Below are 25,660 nucleotides of genomic sequence, written 5' to 3'. Positions count from 1 at the left end.
GTAAAGTTTGCAATTATTATAATTAATGGTGGTTTTTAACTTTCTATTAAATATGTTACATATTGTGCATGTACTGATAGATATCTGAAAGCCCTCTAAAATTTAACCTAACAATACAGATACTTTGTTACACTTACACCTGCTTTCCAGTTATAAAATATATGATATCATATGAATAACATATGATTATTTGATCTGGAAATATTACCACTGTGATTCTCGGGATTACAATTAATTTAGTTTGCAATAATTGGGTGCGATAATTAGTAAACATTTTGTAGTATTATGTTCAATGGAGAGAGAATTTTGTAATTATATCAAATTGTTAGTCAACCTGTATTAAAACATCAATAAAATCTCTGACAGCAAAAGAAAATATGTCATCATTTTAATATACTAACTCCTAACACTACTACGAACTCCTAATATCTTCCGTTCAAATACAACTATTATCATGCACTATTAATTTCATCATTCTAAGCAAATTATTTTATCCATATTTCAAGCCACGGTGTGTATATATATATATATATATATATATATATATATATATATATTCACTTCGTAAATATTAGACAACGTGGCTTGAAATATGGATTAAAAAAATGTTATATATCTATATATATATATATATATATATATATATATATATATATATATATATATATATATATATATATACATGAGTGATATCGCGGTATTCTACTTGTTCTATTGGTTATGGAAGCATGAAAAAACGCCGCCGTGAAAGTGTATACTAAATACATATCGGGCCTTAATGGAATTTGTTATGTTTAAATACTTCTCAATATGATCTCCAAAAGCTCGTCGCGTTGGTCTGCAAAAATATACATGCATATTAGCCATATGCATATATACAAGATTTTTGTAAGAAATGAAACAAAAGTATTTCAATTTCTTTTTTGAAGATTTCAACGTTGATTCGTAGCAAATACAATTCAGGTTGTTATAAGGAGTTACAAAAAAGGCTGTTAGTTTCCACAATATCATGATTGAGGTCATAAGAAACATACTTTAACTTCTTTGTACGTGCTTCTCATGGTAAAACTGGCACCTAACTAAATGTACCAGAAAAAGCACAATAACTGTACCTATAAGACGGTTTAGTCCTCTTATCCCCTGAAAAATAGAAAAATATTGCCTTAAAAGTTCACTTGTGAATCACAAACAACTCATTATACATGACCACTGTGCCTTTTTGAAGCTCCTAAACCGTATATCTCTGCTTAGAGATGTTACACATTAAAGTGGGTTCAATCATATCCAAGTAATAGGCCTCACAAAGTTCAGATCTGCGGCATATTGTCTAAAGCTTTGAAAATAATATATGGTGTACCCCAAGAATCAATCCTGGGACCTGTACTTTTCTTCTTATATGTAAAAAATGTTGCATCACCAGTCAATTCCGGAAACATCATACTATGTGCTGATGACACAAGTATTTGTTTTAAATCACATAACATGTCAAATCTTGAAATCCAAACTTTTGAAGGGCTGAATAGCTGTATACAATATTGTAATATGCACAATCTAAATACTAACTATTCTATAACCAATTATATATTTTTTGTAACTGAATACCTGGAAACGGTCATAGGCCAACAGTGAGTATGGGCGAAGAAAATCTCAATGAAGTATATAGAACTAAATTCCTTGGTGTATTCTTGGATAGAGATTTGACATGGAATGTACATGTGGACAATGTATGTAAAAAGGTCTCATCAGGAATCTGTTCTCTGAGATACCTGTCAGAATTTTGTTCAAGGCAGACCTTAACAACGGCGTAATATGGGATTGTATTTCCTTATTTGTCCTATGGTATTACATTATGGGGCAGTTGTGGGAATGGAGCTTTTCTGCGACTTTTCAGACTACAGAAAAGAGCGCTCAGAGCGATTCTGAAATTGACAATTAGGGACTCGTGCAGGAGTAAATTTAGGGAACTTAAGTTTTTGTCACTGCCCTGCTTATACATATTTGAGACAATAATATATTTTACTGTTCGAAGTGTGTGCTGACGCAGGGTAGGGTCGTTCATAACTACAATAATAGAGGCCGGGAAAATTTCATAGTTGCCCAACATAGAATAAAACCTTACGAGAGCCTACGATCTGAAGTTGGTGTATAATTTTTGAAAAATGTTCCTGATCATATAAAGAACCATACGAACCCTTTGCATTTTAAACAATTCCTCAAGTGCTATTTAATATTAAATGAGTTTTATAGCGTGAGCGAAATTATGGAATATAACATTTGATCGGGCATCTATCACTGGTTGTTGACATGTCTATTCTTATGTTGACATTGTGAATTTTAGATTAAGTATATTTAGTTTTTTTACTAGATACAACAATTGTTTAGATAAAACAATTTTAAACAATAACAGAATTTATTAGTAAGTCTGTAAGTCTACAGAGTTACACATATTTATGACGATTGCCATACAAATTCTGTATTTGTTTTCTGGCAATACAAAATTGTGATTGTGATTGTTTTAGAACAAACTCTGAAGGCAGTGTTTTTCTCCTATCAATCGTGAAGAAAATGGGATTCAAAAGTCTGAGAGAGTGTTTTGTCAAAAACTTAAATTAAAATTTGTTGACAGTTATTAAACAAAGGTTTTTGATAATGCTCGAGGAGAATTAGGCATTCAAACGCTTTGTTTGTCTTTTAAACCTATTATCTCCAGCAAGAATATTTCTCCTAAAACTTTCTAGTCTCCAAATTGTATGCAATCAGCATTTTACGAGTTTTCGAGATTACGGTTCAAATGAGCATCGGCAAGCCAAGTGATCTACACACTGCCAGGAATGTTAATTAGACCACACTTGTAACAGTTTTTTTGGGCATCAGAATAAATTGAATCACACATCTCGTCTCAAATATAGTATCACTCATCATTGCTTTAAAGGATGGTATATACTTTTCCCGGAACAATAAGTTTCCTGAATCCTCGATATCCTGGCAAGGCTTACCTTAATGCATTCTGTAAACTTTCCTTTCCATGTGTTGTAGGCTTGTACTTTGTGAATTGCTTTTTTTGTGGGTTATTTATGTTAAATATGTTATGAATAAACTTAGTGCTCAAGGAAACAGAGTAGGGTAGACCGGGGCTCGTTGTCACATTTTCTAAATTTTATTTTTTATTATTTTTAGGAATGTTTTAATTGAATCTAACGGTTTACCATATGTAACTACAATATAGTAGTGGATGTTTAATTAAAGTTTAAATTTCGTGTTAACATTAAAAAAAAAAAATGTGTTAAACTAAAAAAAAATTGTTTTTTTTTTATATAACAGTACAGTTGTGACAACGCACCCCTTGACCGGGGTTGGTTGTCACTTACCATGGGGTTGGTTGTCACGTTGTAATTTATATGAGAAAATAAACTGCCAAAAAAGAATATTTCTAATATTTTAAATTCCTTTTTAAAATAGGGCAAGTGGAAGAAAAATTGAAAGACAAAGTTAGAAAAAAACATGTATTTATAATAATTATCAGGTAATTTGGTATTTGTTTGACATATTATGAATACATTTTGTGGGCTATTTTACATTTATGTAGGCCAAACTTTGGGGTTTGATACCATACTAAAGCCATGTGGTAGTCTTTTTTTAAACTAAGCGCTTTCAAAAGAAAAAATCACTCTCACAATTTACTACACACATAAATTGCTAACCCATCAGTGCACCGAACGTGCGACCAGTGCTTGCATTCAATACATTGAACCCATTCTTCTCCAGAGCGACTGCTTTTGTAGGTAGCCAAGTATACTAAAAAAAGTATGAAGAATCGTCCTTCACTCTCATAATTTTCATTTTTCTGTTTCTTTGCTTCTTTTGGGATGTCATTCTTCTTCTTCTTCCCAGCTTCCTTTTTGCTTATGGGCCGTTTAGTTGCTTTTTTAGTTGAGCTTGGTTTTTATTTTCAATGTTAGCTTAATTAAACAGATCTTTACTAGGTTTTTTTGCCCGCACGTTTATTTTTTTCTTCCTCTAGTTTTCTATTGACCGGCGTGTCAGTCAATATTGCTGTCTCCCTTTTCTGCCTATTTTGCGCAGGCCGATTTGTGTTTTTTCGAGGTCCTGCCTTTGGAAAAGGGCAAACTTCTCTTGGACTAACATTTAAAGGAATGTTATCCCAGTTGCTGCAGCCAGGAGACACATGAGCTACGGAGACGGTGGCTAAAGAACTTGAGGCTTGCGCCGATAATCCTATAGCTTGATCTTCTGCTGCTGGAGCCGGTCTGGTCTGCCACATAGTTTGATAAAAACTCTGATTCTGGGAAGATATCTTTGTTAAAAGGATATATCCCAGTACATCTGACTCCTGATAGAATGTTAGTCGGAGTCATGGCTAACGGATAAGCCCTGGCAACTATCCCGGGAATGTCATTTATGGTCATAGTTTTTCCTGGGTTAGAAATCATCCAATCATCACAAGCTGAATTTACGTATATTTTTTTAATGGTCCATAAACAGATTTGTCAAGGGGTTGCAACTTATGAGAGCAATGTGGCGGAAAACTCAGCATAATTATACCATTGTCTTTCGCGATATTCAATCCGTTAATACTTAAGTGTGATCCGTGATTATCTAGAAAGAGCAAGCAGGGATTTTAAATAGAACTTTTTGTATGTTTATGAAAATGTTTTAGGAATAGCACAAAATCCTCTTCTTGCATCCAGCCTGATTTGTTTGAACTTCCTGCACTTCCAGGAGGCCCATAAGCATTAAAATGGTCTTTAAATTGGACTCGTGGGAACACAAAAAAAATGGTGGAATGCTATTTCCCATAGCTGAGATAGCACACGCCACAGTAACTAATGACCCCTCTCGGCGGACACTATTCCACCCACTTGTCTTGCACCTCTTCGAGCTACAACACACGATCAGGCGTCTGCACTGTTGTCACGCCAGTTTCGTCCATATTGTAAATCGAATGGCCTTCAAATTTGTGTCGCTCCATGACCGTAGACAGATTGTCAAAAAAGGAAGATAAATTAGTTTTATTAAAACTAGAAAGCCCTAGCAAGGCTGGTTGGTCTCGGTTTACGGGGATGCTTAGGTTTGGGTGTCTTTTTTTAAATTTCGTAAACCAAATCAACGCCAGCCCATTTTATTGTCTGGCCAAGACTGGGGCAAGGCTAAAGCATTCTAACATGCAACTTCGTAAGCAAAAAAGACGGATTTTTCGAGGTGATAATCCAAAGTAGATGTCTGAAGCTGCAATGATATACTCTAATAATTGTTCTTCTGAAACAGGAGTAAAAACTTGATGGTTTTTTATGTAGCCTACAGGACAGGAAGGAACGATAATATTATCGTTATTTAATTCATCATCAGTGATTTCGGCACAGAAAATTATAAATAGTCCTTATGGTATGGGTTGCTTGTCACATGTGACAACCACCCGAAGTCATCTTGAAAACAAACCCAAGCTCCACAAAATAACCTTTACGTCTAATGCAGGTTTGAAGACATAGAAATGTACTTCAGAATGCATCTTTTCATTGTATGTATACAATGCAATAAACATTAAACTAAATAACTAAGGTAAGAAATATTACTTTGTTTTTTACACAAATAATTACATGGGATAGTGGAAAATTTTCGTTTTCTTGTATAACACGAAAACTATTATACTCTGCACTCTGAAACTATACTAGTGAACTAAGAGGAACAATGGCCACCGGTGATGAGCGTTTGCAGCTCATTCTAGCGGCAAACAACCGAACTACAGCACTTGTGACAACCAGCCCCGGTCTCCCCTATGTGCCAGTATGCTTCGAAGCTGCTGATGTATCGTTCTATCTCGGTGAAAGCTGCCTGGTCTGACTCTTTTTTAACGTATTCGCAGATGTATTTTATGTACCTTACAGATTTTAAATACTCCGTATTAGTATGAAGAGGTAAGGTTCGAAATAGGACGGAATGTACTTAAATAGAACTAAACAACCACTTTCACGATCTATTCCACTGAAGTTTAGAGAGAAGCTACCATCTGATGCGCAAAGCCTACAATACTGTGGATAGCAATCCTCTGCATTTTCAGTGTCAATAAGTTGTCAGGAATATTACTTTGATCAGGTTGCATTTACCAGACAGCGCAAGTTCCCCGTGAGGTGTCCTGGACCGTGAATCATACTCGCCAATTTAATTTCTGTACCTTGGCAACTATCACTTTGTCAGTTGATTAAGGTCTTATCTTATTTTCTAGCAACAGGAAAATAAGAACATGGGAAAATCCACTTTCTACCATTCCAAAGGAAACATGTCTCACCTGGAGGGGCCCATAACTTAACCTTTAGTAAGCACCTTTACCATGTCATTAACTTTAATATTAACGTCATGAGCCCCTCAACCTTTTTTAAGATTTATGTGATTTCTGGCTATTTTGGATTGTAGTAAAATGTAATCCAAAGTTCTGATCGTCTAAAATGGTGTACCTAAGTCATAGCATATTGAGCTTTTCATGCATGTGATGCGGTCTTCTAGTAAAACTCGAGTGAAACACAATTATCTCGCCAAGGTATGTTAATAGATCTCTAACATTTCTGGTCACGTTGTCGTTCAGGTGCACTTATTCCTCAATTCTAAACTTTTTTGTTGTTGCGTGTCCACTTCAGTCTTAAAGTCCCGATTTTAAAGTGTCTATCAAACAAAAATGCATGAAATTGTTTTTAAAGCAGTAAGGATTTTTAGGAGTAAAACTTAATGGAAAATCTACATGTAAAAATTTAAATCTGTATCATCCTCCTTTTTCCATAGTGCCTAATTGATAAATGGCCCAAAATGAATATTTGAATTGTCTATATTCTTCGCCAAGTGATAAAAAAATATATTTTGTTCTTTTTTGTCTACAGGAAGAGAACTACAAAGTATTGTGACTATAACATTTAAAACAATCAACTAAACCAAAAATCGATAGCACCACTGTAGTTTCACTGTAGTAGTTACACTTTAGTGGTAGTATTGATGACCTAGCGGTCTTCAAGGCGTTGGACTTTGGATTCGAGTAATATGGGCAAGTAATATGAAATCAAACGTTTAAACCTATTCGTGGGACACTCTGTATATCTATGTTGCCAAACACGAAATATATGTTATGTGTACATTTTTACAATTTAATCTGTTTATATTTACCAAACATTAACTTGTCACTTTTTAGGCGCATCCATTTAGGGTTTACAAGCCAATTATGATGTCCTATTGTTACTTTTATTATCTTTGGAGTATAAAATTTTCTAAGATAACTCTAGCTAAATACTAAATAGTGTACATGGGGCTAGTTTTCTTTCTAAACATAAAAAGGAAAATCAGAAAATATTGAATGGCCTCACTTGACATGCTTACTTCATGCAACCTGGAAATGATTGTAAAGCTCTTTTAAAGAAATAATTTATTTTATATTACCTCCAATCCACTAACATTGTTATTCTCGTTGTGGATCTGATTGACAGGACGCCAGCCACAGTCTTTCGAACGCGACCATTTTACTCTTTTTCAACTCTTTTCAAGTGTTGTGATTGAAAGGAAGTTATTAAAAAAAGTTAGCAAATTCTTACTTTATTGACATCAAACAGAAAAACTTAAGTAGGTATTTCGTTAACTTTAGTATTTTACTATTTATTATTTATATTTAGCGTTTTATTGAATTAAAAAAATAGAACATACATATCTTATGATAATTAAAAATACATATAAATGTCCTGTTGCTTTCCGTTTGGAATTTTTAAGACATTTTGACAAAGCCAATTGATCATAATAAATAAATAAAATAAATAAATAAAAAATGCCTTTATTTACAAGCGTTTCTTCAGTACAGTTACTGTTTTTCAGAACAACTCAAGTCACTGAATGTCTTTAAAAACTAAATAAAAAAACTAAACTAAACTTAATTTAAACAGGTACAATAAAATCTAGTGGCTTAATTTTAAAATAATGCAGTGATAAAAACTGTAACATTTCTTATTCTTACATACTAATAGCTTAATTTTAGTTAATTGTCAACGATCAAAAAGTCTTTAAGTTTCCTTTGAAATGTGGAAACAACTGCATTTTTTTTTAGGCTAAGGGGGAGGTTCGTTGTACAACTTAGGGCCCAAAGTATGAGAAACTCCTTCTTCCGACTTCATATCTGACTCTACGAAAGTTTAGCAGATAGCCATGGCGGGTGCTACGTTTGCGAGACCTCCTCCCGGAACAACAACCGCTCACTCAGGTACCGTGGTTCCTTGTGTGATAGGATTTTGTGGACCCAGCATGCAGACGTCCAGAATCCTAGCAGACGGATTCCATTGGCAGAAAATTTAGCAGCATCCCGAAAAGGGGGATACGTGATCAAATCGTCCTTAAATTTTAAAATGAAAGTATAGCAGAGTTCTGAAGTCTTCTGAATGCGGACTCGCGAGATGCTGGTTACCGTAAGCAGAATGGGATAGCAGTAGTAATGAGAAAAGACCATCGACTGCATAAGCTGAAGCTTGGCGAATTCCGGCAGCAAGACTTCTGAATCTGACAGCCTCTTTACAGTCTGTACAGCTACTCTGTAATCGAGCACGTGGATGCGATGAGTGACGTGATCAGAGAAAGTTAGACCGCTTATCAAGCAAGATGCCGAGAGTTTTGACCTGGTCACACACTGCCAAAAAACTCACCATCAAGAGCGATCCCCACACCTCTATCCGTCAAGGCCCGTACCAGATTTTGTGGGATGACATGAAGGACAGTGCACTTGCCTACATTGAGCCTTAACCCATTGTCAACAGACCATTTACTTATGTTCTCAAGGTCTGAGTTTATATGGGCAAAGGCCTCAGGCACTGAAACCAGGATCATAGGCCAAGTGCAACTGGCAGTCATCGGCGTACAAATGTGCCTTACAATGTTTGATACACGTAGGGAAGTCAGAAGTGTACAGATTAAAAAAGTACAGGACCAAGGACAACTTCCCTGAGGTACACCTCGCCTTCTGACTAAAGAGCCAGATTGTCTCATTCTCAGTCTTTGTTACCTGGCTTCTTCCTCTAATATAAGACTTCACCCACTCAATAGCATTTACACCAAAACCATAAAAAGTGCATTTTAGCCAGCAACATTCCTATGACTTATTGAGTCGAAAGCCTGCGAATAATCCAGCATGACAAATGAACTATACTTTCCCGCTGTCTTTAGCATCAATCAAATCACAAAACAGATTTGTCAAGGCAGTGCAAGTGCCGTGGCTGTGTCTGAAACCAGATTGAGTTTCTGGTAAAATATTTTCATCATACATATGTTTCATCAGTTGTCGAGTTACTATTTTCTCTAAAATTTGTGACATTGCACGCAAAATTGAAATTGGTCTAAATCGGATTAACACTATGAGGTGTGGGTACCTTAGGTAGGGGGGTAAACTATACTTTCTTTTCCATCTCTGAGGAATCAACCGTTCAGTCAAAGACTCATTTATCAGATGTGTAATGGCACCTAGAGCATAAGGACTCACTGCTTTAATCATGTGTATGGATATTTCATCAATTCCTGCTGCTCTTGAATTTATTTCGTTCATTGCTGATTTTACATCATCAAGAGTGACTGCATTGAAAGTTAAAGACAGCTGTCGCATCATTCATCTTATTCACATTGAAGTAATCAATTATTCGATCGCTAGCATAACTTTCACTGCCCATTTCATTAAAATATCTATTTAACTCGTTCAAATCCAAGTTGTGCGGTATATTCTTATTAGTAGATTTTCCAACAACATTACAACTTCTTAAGGCAAGTCCAGAAATCTTTGGAGTTAATTGACGATGACAGCTTTTCTGTAAAAAATGTTTCTTTGCTTTCCACACCATTCGATTAAGTTCATTACGTGCTGGTCTTATGCAATTCCCAATCTTTGTCTATGTTTTCCAATTTATTTTTATACTCTTAGTCTTTTTTAATTATAGCATCATTTCTCCAGGGTGCCTTTTCCTTTGTCACTCTCTTGCAAACTAGAGGGGCCTGCTCATCAAACACCTTTCGAATATTCATTGTGATAAATTGCTCAATATTATCGACTCTCACTATATTCATTGCATTGTCCCAATCAATACAGCAATATCGGATACAGCACGTTCTTCATTAAACTTTGAAAAGTCTCTATAAGTAATTATTTTTAGGAGACCTTTCCATTTTCTTAGCAAATTTAACGATGCAGTAAATCAATCTATGGTCTGTTATCTTTACTCCTCTATAGTCCAATATACTTGGTGCATCGATGACGCCGATCCTCTTGACCTCAGCCGACCTGTCCACTTTTATGTGGTCTAACAAGGTGGCTGATGTTGCAGTCACTCTTGTTGGCTCATTTATAAGTTGAATTGTGCGTTTGATTCCTTCAAGAGTCGGAGTAAAAAATCTAGCTTCATTGCAAGTCTTTGACAGTAAATCAATATTTAAGTCCCCTAAACATATAACAGTGTTTACTTCCATAGCCAAGCCAACAAAGAGAGACTGTAAAAGATATGACATCGAAGTGTACCTCACGTGTGGCGGCCTGTAAACCACACATACGGCCGAACCTAACCCCCTCCACTTTGACCACAACACACAGAGTTTCAATACCAGGGTCCACATCATCTGCCAGAGTGTACTGCTGGTAGGCAGTACCCTCCTTAACATACAGGGCCACCCCTCCACCTGTGGTTTTCATTGGAACAGTCCTCCTGACCTCCACGGCGGTCACAACGAAAGCAGAGTGTACCCCGGTATCATGTAGTCAGCAGATGAAGTTTCAGGATGGAAGCCAAGTCTCAGAAAGCCCAAAGACAACATCGAAATCAAAATCGCGCACGAGAGAGCTCATCTCATCAAAACCTGTGTTAAGAGATCTCACCTTTCAGATGCGCGATCTTGAGACGCCCTTTACCCCCCAGCTCTGCTAGTTTCCCGACACCTGTGAAGTGCCACGACTCCCTCGGGGACCGAGGTTATCATCGACAATCTGCACAGGATCAGGATTCCGGCCGAGGACTAGAGACGGCTTCATCCCGAAAACTTGGGGGAGAGGTTGTTGCCGCACCGAGAAATCGCAGAGCCGCTGAGATGGCCGTCACAAATAGGGAACCTAAGCGGGCGACACCTCTTCTGTTGAAGTGAACGCCATCCCGAGCAAGGTCTCGCTTGCCCACACAAGTATTGGCCTCCACGCATTCAACACCGAAGTTGTTGCACATGAGCTCCAATTGGGTGTTGAAGTCGTGGAGAGCCTTATAAACCAATGTCTTGCCGAATCAAAACGCTGTCTAAGAAAATGTTAGAATTTGGAAACTTAGTCTTGACAGTGTATAGTAGATCCGCCATGCTAATGGAGGACCTCACGCTTTTCCATGCCCACCATTGTACCCCGGACCACCCCGATAGCCCACGTCTAAATGATTATTGCCACCTACATGAATATAAATTACTCTTAAATCTAGACCTACATAAACTTAATAGACGATACTTTATGTCTAAAATTTTCCCTCTAGGACAGCATTCAAGATGGGCTCCCCGAGAGACACATTCCTTACTTGCGTTATCTCATGTGCGAGTCACCTATCAACAGTACGTGGTTGAAATCACTGCTTCCACTGCTGTCCTGAGGGGTCAGGGGAGGAAGAGCGAGGCTTAGGCGCTGGAGAGCTGACAGCTGGGACATGGTCGTCTCGTAGCTTCACGCTGCAGGCTGCTGGCAGGTCGGGAGTTTGCTGCTCTGGTGATGGGATTGTGTCGGCCATGTCCAACTCAACCAGTAAAATATCGTCCCACGGAGACACGCCTCCGCCTCGCCAGGGTCTCAGCCCGCCTCAGCTCCGCTCGTAGACATTTCACGTCAGCCTCCAGCACCTCGACACTTGTTAACAGTTGCTGACGCTCTGCAGTTAATACAGCTATCTTTTCTCTGCATTCAAGGAGAAGCCTTTCACAATCCTCGTTCACGCTATGGGTAGGTGACACTCTAATAACCACGAAAGATGACAGAGTGTGTTTTTTAACTATTAAACAAGTGGAGTTAAATTTGAGACAAAATTGCGTATTCATGGGAGAGTTCCAACGTGTCATAGGAAATGAGGGAGGGAAAGGAAAGTAACAAAAACATCCCAGGCCCTGATGGAGAAACGATAAATATACGTGACTCTACACCGTAAACCGTCATATTGACGATTCTACTCTCAAGAATGACTCTAATACAAGTACGTGTACTTCAGCGGGTTACAGACAATACTGCCCAAATAACTGTAATAGAGAATGCAGGACACAGTTTATGACACTAAGAACATTACACTTGTAACATTAATTACGTTTCTTAATAGGGATAAATGATAAATATTATAAGGAAAGAATTTGTTCTGCTGCATTTGTATTTGAACTACATCAAACTAAATGGTTATTCTTGAAAACCTACATACTTTGTACTATACGTCATTTTGTATTTTATTAAATGAGTTAAATCTCTAGAGGGGTTCAACCGATTTAAATTTAAGTTCTGTAAGGTACTCGTATATATAAAGACCCTATTGATCCTTTTGAATGTTCTGTTTCAAAATAAAAACATGTAGCTTAATGACTTAAAACTGTATATTTACAGTATTTGTCACGTGTAAAACTTTGTAGTCTGCTTCTTTTATATTCATTTGTATATCTTCCTCACTGTCAACTCTTTTAGGCGAGGACATTCCACTTTTTACCCTTATTCTGTCCGTCCTCATGAACTATTGACCTGTGCGAGGATCATGTCTAACAGATTAAGGATGAGAATCGGTTATGTAAACGGTTGACAAAAAGATACAGATAAAAATTACAACGATCACAGTCATTATTTGAACCTGCGCTATCTCAAACCCGGTTCGACGCCTTAGACCGCTCCCTGCCCGGCTTCCTGACGATTAAGTTGATGACAGGATAGTGCTGTAAGTAATGCACTTTTCATGTACTTTTTGATGGTTTTGATTGTTATGCCAATATATAGGAATGCACTGATTCAAATTTATGATTAAGGTCAACTGTTTCAGTATGTTTCAAATAGCAGTCAGTTAATTACGCATAGGCTGATTCATTTCCAAGACTCTTCCTCATCAATGAAACTTAAAATATGAGATCTCATTATTAATTATAAATAATCAATTATAACATGTTCAGGTAAAGCACAGAGTCTGTAGTTCTTGTCTCAATACTTCCAGTGGTATCTCCTGAACCTATTCATGGCCATACCTTCTAAAATATACTCGAAAATTAGTATCTTAAGACACCATTTAACCAGAAGAATACGTTCCACGACCTTTAAATGAAGATGATGTAAAGCGATTGTGCTTAAAATCTTTTACCCTGGGAATATAAAATTTATATATGAAAAAAGGTATGTCAATTTTGAGTATAAATCTTTTTATATATCACCATTTTCACTTTCAGCATCGGTGTGCATTTTCTAATATTTTTATTCCAAGTCAATAATTTTTTAATATCTATTTCATCACAACCTGTGTAATAATATTTATTTTTAGAAGATTATTTTTGCTAGGGGTCTCAGCATAGTATATTACAAATAATTGTTTCTTCAAATTGACACTATATAACGGTGAAACGGTCTTCAGGTGCATAAATGGTATAAAATATAAAAGAACATAATACAAAAAAGTAAATAACAGTGAATAAATAATAATAAATATAGATGACATGAACAAAACATTTCTTCCATACGTTTATTTCAAGTTTAGCCGTTTTTGGCTAAGTTACCTGATGATGTGTCCATGTGGAATTTTGCTCTTTAAAACCAACTGGTGTGCTTGTTCTAGTGTTAGAATATATAATACTATATACGTATAAAAATTGTTGATTTACATATATACTTATGGAGTTTTAATGAATATCTGTTTATATTTTTATACAGTACTGTATACAAAGTATCCTTTGCCTGGATTAGGTTTATTTATTTTCCTGTTCCTTACCTTGTAAACTCTTTCACTACTTGGCTCATAAACCAGATGCATTGGTCAGTACATGTTGGGAAAAATTGTATGTATTAAATATCTTGCTACCTTTTTTGAATTAGCTTGTATGCAGTGAAAGTGGAAAATTGTAAATAAACAATTGTGTATGGTTTGAAAAAGTCGGCGCATAAATGGGCAAGTAATATAAAATCAAACGTTTAAACCTTTTTTTAGGACACTCTGTATATTAAAACTACAATAATGTTGAAGTAATAATAAAAATATATTATCATTTTTCTACCTAGAGTTCAAAACTAATAAAAGGTGAAAGTTATAATTTTAGAAATATATTAAATGTCTTATAAGCAAGACAGGTTAGGCTGTGGTCTACAAATATAAAAGGGTTATAATACTTAAAAAAATAACTAACAATAACAATACTACAATAACAGTTTAAAATTAATAAGAAAAATCATAAAAGATCCATTAGAATTTTAAATAAATAGTCGAAAAAGCATACTTAATCAGAAATACCATATTTGACACTGAAAATACTACAGTTTTTTTATTAAAACCACTTGTTCATGGGCACGTCATTAAGTAAAAGCTTTCATTAAGATTTACACTGGTTAGATCATTATCTCAAAGTTATCTAAAACCACCAAATACCGACAGAAAACTGAGCAAGTTAGGATTATACATTTGATGAGACAAAATGTTGATTTGACATAAAGAACAACCTGGTAAAATTTTGGCCAGCAATTACGGGATACCTGTATACATCAAGTAATTCAAAAGAGATAAAAACCTTTACTCTTACAGATAATTTATTCAATATTTTACAGTCTCCATGTGTAAAGTATTTTTAAGATTAGAACATCTGTTGAGGATCTAGTAGAGGCTAAATATCCAACCTACTGTCCAGAAGTATTCATAACCTGCTTAAAAACTTTTCAAGTAGTGCCATTTGAAATTCTTTGTCTTAAGGATCATTCCCTTCTCACGTACTTGAACCAATATAAAACCCCTCATCCAGCAGAGCCAACTGGGTATTAAGAAGCTACGTTTACTCAAGTTACATAATGTTTAGTTGTTGTTACATGGAGTGTTGTTATCAATTTAGTGTTAAATATTAATTGATTTTTTTCGCTAGGAAAATAAGCTAAGTAATCCTCTGCTACACTTAAAACCTAAGAGATTCCTGCACTAATTTTTGAACGACAAAATATTGAGGTTATCTAAGAGATTGGGGCAATCTTCTGGCTACATTCGACTTACATCCACTGTGAGGAAGAGTAGTGAGCTATTATACCATCTTGAAATAGGGGAGATCATGTCCAGCCTGCATATTAAATTAATTACCGATATGTAATTGTATATACGCTAAATACAATTCTATATGTTATAAAAGATTATATTAGATGAATTGCAAGGAAAAAAGCGAAAACCTTGCGAACAATAACCGCGTTACCAGTCATGTGATTGTAAATCTGCCCACAGGCTATTCTCTGTTGAGAACAATAGCTATTGTTTCTGGTACACAAAGAAACAGCAGGGCGTACGATACGTTACAATCAAAGACTTCAATTTACGGTAGATTTGATCATAACAAATTTAATGTTCTATATTATTATTAAGTGTTGATAAATATATTTGATTAAAATTGCATTATAAATTAAGATTATAATTTGAGTTATAAAACAACACATTACATTAAATGAAAGTATCAATAAAGACTTCTTTAGGTAATATCTTACATTACGTGTCTGTGATTAGTAAGTGTCAAGGATTTTGATTATGTCAAAACGGTTAATCTGCTCATGAAAGCTCACATAAATACAGTGTGTAAGCTAATTTATATGAAACTTTTAAATAACCTTATTTACAAAAGAGCATATATCACAAGAAAGAGGTTAACTTAGGATTAATGGGTACTTTACTACAGTATATCTAACCTCGACATGAGCAACACGAAGCGCTCTGCAGACGTCCAAGCGAAATAGATCTCCTCCCATACTTTGATCAGCGAAATTGATGAAATCGCAGCTCTGATTCTTTGCTTTAAATGTTCCAAATACGGAATTTATGACGATGCACACTTCTAAATAAGTGAAAGGTAGCCTCATTACTAAAACCAATGTGGTTTATACAATTTTATTCTTGGCTATTTTCATACAGAATAATAACATCATAGTCATACTGTACTTCTTTAGTTTGTAATTAGGTTTTAAACCATGCAATAGTTGAGGTCTGTAATCATTAATTTGAAGTATTTTCTTCAAAACTGTGTAATGTAGACTTAGGGGCATCCAAATCACTACCTCGAGTCCGAACAAAATTTTTTGGATTTCTTACAAAACTGTTTTGAATAGTCTTGACGGTTTCATCTTCAAATATGTAGGTTTTAGCCTACCTGTCCAATCGTTGTCCAATATGCTGCCTTTTTCCTTAAACCTATTATACAATCAATAATAAATTTTACGTCAGTCAGACGGGTTTGCAGAAAACCCTCGTCGATATTAACGTTCAAATAAAATTATAGAGGTTAACTTTGCTAGACACAAAATACACTGAAATCTTCTTTGACAAGTTGCCACGATGACTGTTTTCATATAAATGTTAGCTGCACATTACTACATGATAACAATGGATAGCTCAACCTACGAAAACTTAACTTTATTAACATATGTTTTAATTTATATCTGTTAAATAGACCTGCGATCAATAATAGGTTAACTATTAACAATTTAAAATGTGATACGACTTTGTGGACACACTGTATATTAAATAGTGCCAACATAGTGACGCTTTAAAAGAAGCCATGCAAACCAGTCAAAAACTAGGTAAGTATAGAAAAACTGTTGAATAAAATATAGATTGATCAATTATAATTAAATAATAAACTATTGAACGGTATCAACAGATTACAAAATGTTTTTCTTGCCAAGTTCAAATTACAGATAAACGCATATCTGGATGATTAGAACAACCCTCATTTATTACTAAATTTAAAACGAATGATGTCATAATATCAGTCTATTAATAATTTATACATAATGCTGTCTATCAGAAGATTTCTGAATTGTTAAACCTCTGTTAAGAGATTTTAATTCATGATAACTGATTTAGCTTTTCCACAGCCACGTATGTATCCTGTCTTGGCCGTAACACGGGAAAATTAACTCTAGCGTTGGTAATAATAAAGCTCTCCATACAAAAAGCTAAACATATATTACCATTTCAAAAATATGAAGTATCTAAAATTTCGAATAATATTGGCTTAATTAGCCAAAATTCTACCAGATTTGTTATGATTGTTGTTATTAATTTTAAACTTGTAGTATTGTTATTGTTAGTTATTTTTTCAGTGTTAAAACCCTTTAATTTTGTAGGCACAGCCTAACTTTTCTTACTTATGAGACATTTTATATATTTATAAAATTATAATTATCACCCATTATTAATTTTGAACTCTAGGTAGAAATATTGAATATATTTTTATTAATACTTCAACATTTTTCTAGAGTACTTTTTGTGGTTCAATGTTTATTGAGATAAAATTTTAATATTGCAATTGATACAAATTTAATGAATAAATAAATAAATAAATAAATATATATATATATGTGTGTGTGTGTGTGTGTGTGTGTGTGTGTGTGTGTGTGTGTGGTGGTTGCATGTCATGGTAATAGCAAGGAAAAAATAGTTTACATAGCCATATGACACTGTGCAAAGTTTATAGGTGTTATCTGCTATGGTTTGTAAAATATTAAGCCGTACCCAGACTTTTCAAACACCTTGTATATATTACTATATAAAATGCAACATCTCTTTCTTATTTTGTTTCGAGCTTGATAATGTGTCGCGTAATCCTTGTATGAATATTCCCCGTTACGATGTAACTCGATAGTTCATTAGCTTATTCCGTGCTTACGTGATTAGCGTAAAGTCTTAGGAATGGTCATTTTGGAGAAGTTGTGACCGTTTGTTGAGTATGTGCCCAGGTCATTTTGATCGTCATGATACGATGGTAAATTGAGGCTCATAGTCTTAAACGCCCTAGAAAATATACCCTGTAAATTATGGGACAGGAGTTATTAGGTCCCTGCCATGTATGACTGACTATAAACTCACCTTAATTCGATACTAAATCATTAAATTTATAAATTATTATTTAGTTACGAATAAAATATCATTTATGACTAATCAAAAATGTATGAACCACATATAAAAATGTTTAATTGAAATAAAAAAGATTTCTTCCGTCTCATTCTTAAGAAAGTTACACGTACATTTTACATATTACACGCTTTTCTAAATGCCAAATTGAAGACGCCATTATTAGTTAATACATTCAGTTTTCAAATCACTGATGTGACATTAACTCTCAATGTTGGCGTGGTAATATATTTTAAACATGTTAAACCATTTAGAAAATGTATAATCTGAGAAATAAAACCTGCAAGACTGATGTTTCACAAGCAAATAAATTTATTTATTAAAGCGAGGGCTTAATCTAGTTAAAATTAATCTGAAATTATATTTGTAGATATATTCCCTTAAATCTTTACACTAGGATAGTACTATAATTTTAAAATAACTTTATTATTAAAAATAAATATAAAAAAATGTTGCTGTAAATATCTTGAATATTTTAAAATGTTTCATTGATAAATACAAGGGTTACATTTTTATGGGTGACCTGAAAATTCCGAAACACGTTTTTATTTTGTACTGTAATGCATAATAACTGATATGAAGAGGTAATTTTCATAACCCTACAAGTACAAAATTTGTATTTAAGTTTGTGTTTGATCGTTGTTAAGAATAATAATAATAATAATAAATAAGAAACAAGAAATATTTCAATGAGATCAAACTAGCAAAACCCCATACATCCATTTTTAAAATAATCTAAAGATATTGCTTTCAAAAGCATAACTACTCATATAATCTGCACTCGATACAACAAAACCACACATCAGCTGTTCGTCCAATCGTTACGTCGTAAAGATGGTTTGACATTCAGAAAGACTTTTAAAATCTGTATTTTAAATCTGAAAACTATACCAAGACCAATTTGTTGGTAGGTTCATTACAACTAAATACGTGCAACGGCGGAGAACTCGAAAGGCTTGCTTAGGCCTAGGCCTACCTTAACCTAAATCAAAACATAAATCTACGTCGGTAACCTACCAATCTCCTCTTGCATTAGGAGACAAAAGTGTTAATGTGTGCAAAAATTTATTTTTTGGCCTTATCCAATTTAAAACTGAAAGAGAGCGAAATATTGTTTTGAAATTCAAAAAATAACAAGGAATTAGAAGACAAGAAGAGGTGGTGACAGAATTAGTTAAAGGTATTTAAATAAAATGGAAGCTGTTAGTAAGTTTATTGGCAACTTAATAGGCACAGAAAGCGACTATAATCACACAAATCCATACGAATTTGAGTAATGATTTATCAGTTGGTTTATCAGATTTTGAGTTGGTAAAGCAAAAGTTATTAAACATTAATTTCAACGACCTATTAATTATTAATGATGCCAATGAGTGTTTTAATAGTTTTCATGATAAGTTATGTGAAGTGCTGTCTAGTAGTAAAAAATTTGTTAGTCATGGTAACAAGTTAGACAAAGCAAAAATAAAAAGTCCTTGGATAAATATTTCGTTAATAAAAAAGTTTGAACGTAAAAAAAGATTGTATAAAGTATTTAAAAGGAGGCCTTATGACACAAAACTTTGCTTAATTTTATAAAAATTTTTTGTAATAATTTAAAGGAAGAAATAAATATGGTAAAAAAATACTTATTATTCTAATAAATTCCTAAGTTGTCAAGGTGACTCAGTCCAACAATGGAAGATAGTTAATGATCTAACTGGAGTATGTAAAGATAAGAATGTTGACCGAGTTGAGTTAGATAACAGAGTTTTGATAACTGATCCGATCATCGTTGCGGAGCAAATAAACAAATATCTTACTACCATACCAATCAGTTCAGGAATGCAGGGTTAATGAAGAGGGTCTGTTTCTTAACAATAGGTTGACGTCTTTTTTCGTTTCACCAACTTCAGTGACGGAAATAAAGGAAATTATCAATAGTTTAAAAAATAAAAAAGTCTTCTGGTTTAATAATATTAATACTTCACTCGTTAAACACATCTCTGAGATAATATCTCCCATTTTAGCACATATCGTAAATTTAAGTTTTGTACTGGTGTATTTCCAGATAAGTTAAAAGTAAGTACAGTGATTCCTATTTTCAAAAAGTGTCATCTTTAAAATTAGATAATCTGCGTCCAATTAGTCTGTTATCTGTATTTTTCAAAGATTTTTGAGAAGTTAATGAAAATTAAGACTTATTAAATATCTCAATAACATAAGTTTTTTCAGTACTAATCAGTACGGTTTCAGGAAAGGTAGATCCACTGAAGATGCGCTCGTGTGTTTAACTGACTTGATATATGATAGCATGAACGAAGGAAATAAATCTACTGTTTTATTTATCGATTTTAAAAAAAGCGTTTGACCTAGTAAACCACGAGACTTTGCTTCGCAAGTTGGAGGCCTCAGGTGTGAGAGGGATTGCGCTTAAATGGTTTCGTAGTTTTCTTTTGGTCGTGAGCAGCGTGTTCGTGTGGGTGAATGTCTCAGCTCAGCGTTACCGGTTTAAGCTAGGTGTTCCTCAGGGTTCTGTCATCTCAGCGACTCTTTTTTTGGTTTTTATTAACGATTTGCTGGAGTTAAACCTCAATGGAAAAAACCAAATGCTTTTTGCTGATGACATTGCACTTTTTTACTGCCATAGAAATATTGAAAACACTTTCTGAAATTCTAAATGACGATCTGCATAAATTAAGAAATTGGGTGTGAATTAAATTTAATGCAAATAAATGTTAGCAAGACAAAATATGTAAATTTTGATTTTAAAGGTTTCAATTTTTTTTCTAGTTTAAAGGTATCATATCAATCGTTCTTGTGAGATTAACTGTAATTGTGAGGACCATTAATAAAGAGAAGGAATTCAAATATCTTGGGATAGTTTTAGATGAAAAACTGAACTGGGAAAACATATAAATTCTTTACATAAAACACTTAAATCTTCGGTAAGAAAATTTTACTTTCTAAGAAATTTCTGCTCTACACATTTATTAAGAACGTTGTATTTTGCCTTAGTTGATTCCAGACTACAATATGGGGTGGTTTGTTGGGGTGGTTGCATATAAATATCTAATTCAAAAAATTGCGTGTCGTTCAAAATCACTTTTTACGAATTATATTAAGAAAAAAAAAATCCGTGACAGTTCTTTTCCTTTGTTTATGGAGTTAAACATTTTGCCCATTCAGCATACTTATATCTATAAAGTTCTTAGATTATTTTACCAGAGAAGCGGGCAATTACTGGAACTGAACTACTGATCTTTTATACTTAACGCGTAATATAAATCGGTAGAATATTTTAGAACTCCAAAAGTATATAAATCGTCGTTTAAATGTTCATTTCGTCATAGTGGCCCTACGTTTTTTAATAAGCTACCCTTGTCAATAAAAGAATCGGTAGGACTAAAAACTTTTAGCTTTAAGGTAAAAATATGGTTGTTTTCTTTGAGTAGTTTGTAATTATTTTTTAATTATTGTAATTTAGAACAATAAAATTTAAAACTTTATTATTGCTAAAATAGTTTTGATATTTTTTTTAAATTATTAATTGTATTGCTTTATTAAATATAACAGTGTAATGGTGGCTGTATAATTTTAATGTATTTGTAGTGTGATACAAAGAACAGACGTCACAGTGAGCGGCTCTGTGTCATTCAACTGAAAATCTGGACTCTAGCTTTTTTGTTGTTATTCTTTTTTGGCAATCTGGCCGCAATACTTGTAAACGTAGCCAGTTCTTATTCCGTAGAAAGAAAAGAGTTTTTGTTCTTTTTTTATATGTAAAAAAATGCTGGAATAAATCATTATTTCATTATTTCATTTCAGTTTAAAGACTTCATAGCATTTATAATGCTACCCAAGAAAAATGGTTAATTTAGAGTCATGATTTCAATGTTCACGAAATGTAGTACATAATTAAATGTAGGTTTCATATCTCCTACTTCTAATGTTTATGGGTACTGTGCAAAGCTTGGCAATAAGATAAAAATGCTACAAAGACACAGAAACAGATTTTTTGGAAAAATAAGAGACAATAGAGAAAAGGGCGAAGGGCTTTTATGACCTAATAAAAAAAAAGATCATGAAGAACAAAAAATCTGTATGGTTCGACATGCAACAGGTTCAACCCCTACCAAGAACTCCCATTCATCAAACGTTTTGTGCTTGACAGATAGGACTATATAATGTTTGTGTAAGAGATATTTCAGGGACTGAGAAACCAAATTCGTATATTTGGACACAAGAGCAGGTTGTGGTTCAACCGAAGTCGTATCTGTTTTGTTAACCTATCTCAAAAACAAAGACCTGTCAAGGGTTGCTCATCTGCGATTGTTCAATTAAGGTTGCACAGGGTAAAACAAAGCCAATTATCTTCTTGTAACCAATGTACTGTTTAGTATCACGTGAATGTTGCTTTCGTGCTGATAGGGTTTTTGGAAGGTTGGAAAAACTCGTACGGAAGAAGCCAACAATCATCAATAAAGAAGAATACTATGAGGAACTTGAAAAACTATGGCATGTAAAGGTATATGGCTTCATTGGTCTCTTAAAGATGTTAAGTTCCTTGATAATCCATTGAAGCGTTTGCCTAAAATCTGTGATATGAAAAATATGGTTATACAGATATTCAAAAATAAAGTTTTAGTTTTATGAGTTTAATAGTTTTCAACCTGATCTTTTAAAACATAGTCTGTTGAAGAAACACAAAAAAATTTTCAACAATCCTTGAAACTCCTCTTTAAGAAATTCACTAGAACACCTTATCAGTATCGCCTAAAAAGAAAAATGTCATTAACTATACTCATTGAACAAGATTGGCAAGAAAACAAAAGTCTGCAATGGTATATTTACATTATCATTAGCTCCAGCTTAGACCTAGAAGATGAAGAGATCGAGTGCGACTCCCGGGAAGAGGACTATGCGAACCACATGTAAATAATAGCTATATTTTATCAATCATTTATAATTCTTTAACTAAATTATATATTTTTTACTTTGGAGTTGAAATATAGGAACTTAGAAAATTGTGAAAATATTTCATTTGTCTTAATAAACTTTTATTTTTTTAATATTATTGCCATCCAATCAATATTATAAACCATTAATCAAAACCTTTTCTAATCTAATCTTATTAAATTTTTTAACTCAAAACCCAACATATACAAATATTTTGTTTTCAAAACATGTAACGAATAATTTTCTAATTTTGAAGGGCATATTCAAATCTTTTTATGCAACTTTCCGTTTCTTTGTTTAAGAAAATACAAAGTGAAACAAATGTTCCTATATGTGTTTAAAAGTTCAATATCAAATACCGAAATCTTAGGAACTATTCAAGCAATAGAAATAGCAGTTATGTCATTTCGTCCCATAGAAATTCCTTTTTTTAATTGACTTCTGAACCTTCATAGCCTTATATCTGAACTATCCATATTTTATTTATCAAGTTCTCAAATTCCCTCTTTCTTGGCGATTACGAAAGAGAGAATTGATTTATTGTACTGTGACTAGTATAAATTAATAAATGATACATTTATAGTATGATAAATAAAAATAATTTCACTAATGAAGTAGCCATCGTATTAACAACTGAACATTAGGGGATAGTGAAGAGAATTGTGCGTTCAATTCATGTTGTTCAATCGTACTTGCCTTGCCATATCCTTTGTGCAATAAAATATTTCTCTCCTTTTAAAATTCTAAATACACAGATTGCTGTGATTCAGCAACTCTTGCATTTGATTTAGCAGTTCAGTTTTTAAATTTGACCAGGATAGCTTACCCGAATATTCTTTTTATTTTCACTATTGAAATATATTTGTAGCACTTCCGTTTTATATTAAGGAGCTAATATCTAGTAAAAAAAATGCAGTCGTAAGCCTATATATGTATCACTAAGTTATAATCTATGCTTACATAGTTTATGCAAACATATCTGAAGAATAAATCATTTGGGTCCTTAAGATATGTTGGAGATTGTATGCTGCCGAGTTGATCCTTACCTCCCTTCATAAAACTAGTAAAATGAGATCAAATAAATTTTCCGTAACTATATGTCCTTATAATAAGTGCGTAAGCATTCCTCTTTAGTTTTCAAAATATTTAACCCGTCATCGATACAATATAAACTATACAATATATCTTTTGAAATCTTTTGACCGTTTCGTTGCAAAACTAACCACCAATAGAAACTTGCAAAGAACATGCCTCAAATTCCAACATAATATGTTGTTCTTTGAACACGTTTCTATTATTGATAATACAACTTGTCAGTATTTTAACCTGTATCTTTTTACAGTGTGAAAGCACCTCTGACTCGTCTCTTTATAACCCCATTACGCTTGGGATTGGATAGATCACTAAGTGATAGAAATTCATAGTCGATGGAAGAATACACTTATAACAGTTATAGAGAATGAGAAGAGTGGTGGACATCTAAGACTCATTGTTGAAAATTGGTGGAGGTATGAAGTATGAGGCTTTGCCGTTCAATGAACTAGACTTTGAGATCGATTATTTTGGCACAATAATGAGCAAGTCAGATAATTTAACAATTGTTAGTGTGCAATCCTTTGTCTCATAATACCTGTGCACATGTAGGAAAATTGTCATCCTAGGAATCCTTCTTGCCCAAACTGATATGTTCCATTTTAACACAAGGAGGCACGTCATGTCATTGAGGAAGTTCATTCTAGAGCCAACAGGAAGTTCAGCTTCCTTTATTACTCCCTGTAAATGCATTCAGTATACAAACTCTCACAACTCTGTATATCACCTTAATTCGGCAAATTATTTAATACTTTTGTGTCGTCTGGTTTCCTTAGTATAATGAATATATTACACTTTTGGAGAGGATACAAAGGAGATGTTTTGCGTTTGGTTGGAATGAAAATAGGTTTCCACTAACCTTGAGTACCTTTGAAGATATTGCTAATCATGTTTTACTAATTGCAATATACAATTTAGCATGCCAAATTTCTGTGAAAGCTTCTAAACCATTTTGTTGCCTCTCCTCATCTCAGTCGGATGGATTTCCGCATCCCTATTGACACTCACTCAAGAGACATCTTTGGTCATAGGCAAAATTATAGAAACTATGATTACCTTGCTCCTCTACCTTCACTCTGACGTCCTGGAAATGAACTGTGCCCTAAATTGGACTTATTTGAAGAAATGAGTGTCATAACTTTAAAGAGAATAATTTTCCTTTTTTTAAATCAACATGACTGTTTTTTATATAGACTCATCCCTCATTTTGACTGGTATTTTATTGTTATAATTATTGTAATGTCTGCCTCTTGAGCTTATTGTATTTCAAGTTATTGACGTTGTTTGTAATAAGTTTATTGCTTGTTGCGTATTATTGAAAAATGCGTACCACTGATAAATTGATGAGGAAGCAATAATGTAGAGGTGGACCTCACATTACAAGTACATACATTTCTTAGATAGTTGAGTACAACATTTGTATTGTTGTAATTAGTACTGGTCCAAGAATATTAAGTATCTAACTATAAGTATGTAAAGCATAACAGTTA

The sequence above is a fragment of the Homalodisca vitripennis genome, chromosome X (assembly GCF_021130785.1).
Source record: "Homalodisca vitripennis isolate AUS2020 chromosome X, UT_GWSS_2.1, whole genome shotgun sequence".
Classification (NCBI taxonomy): Eukaryota; Metazoa; Arthropoda; class Insecta; order Hemiptera; family Cicadellidae; genus Homalodisca; species Homalodisca vitripennis.
Note: the sequence above shows the minus strand (reverse complement) of the source record.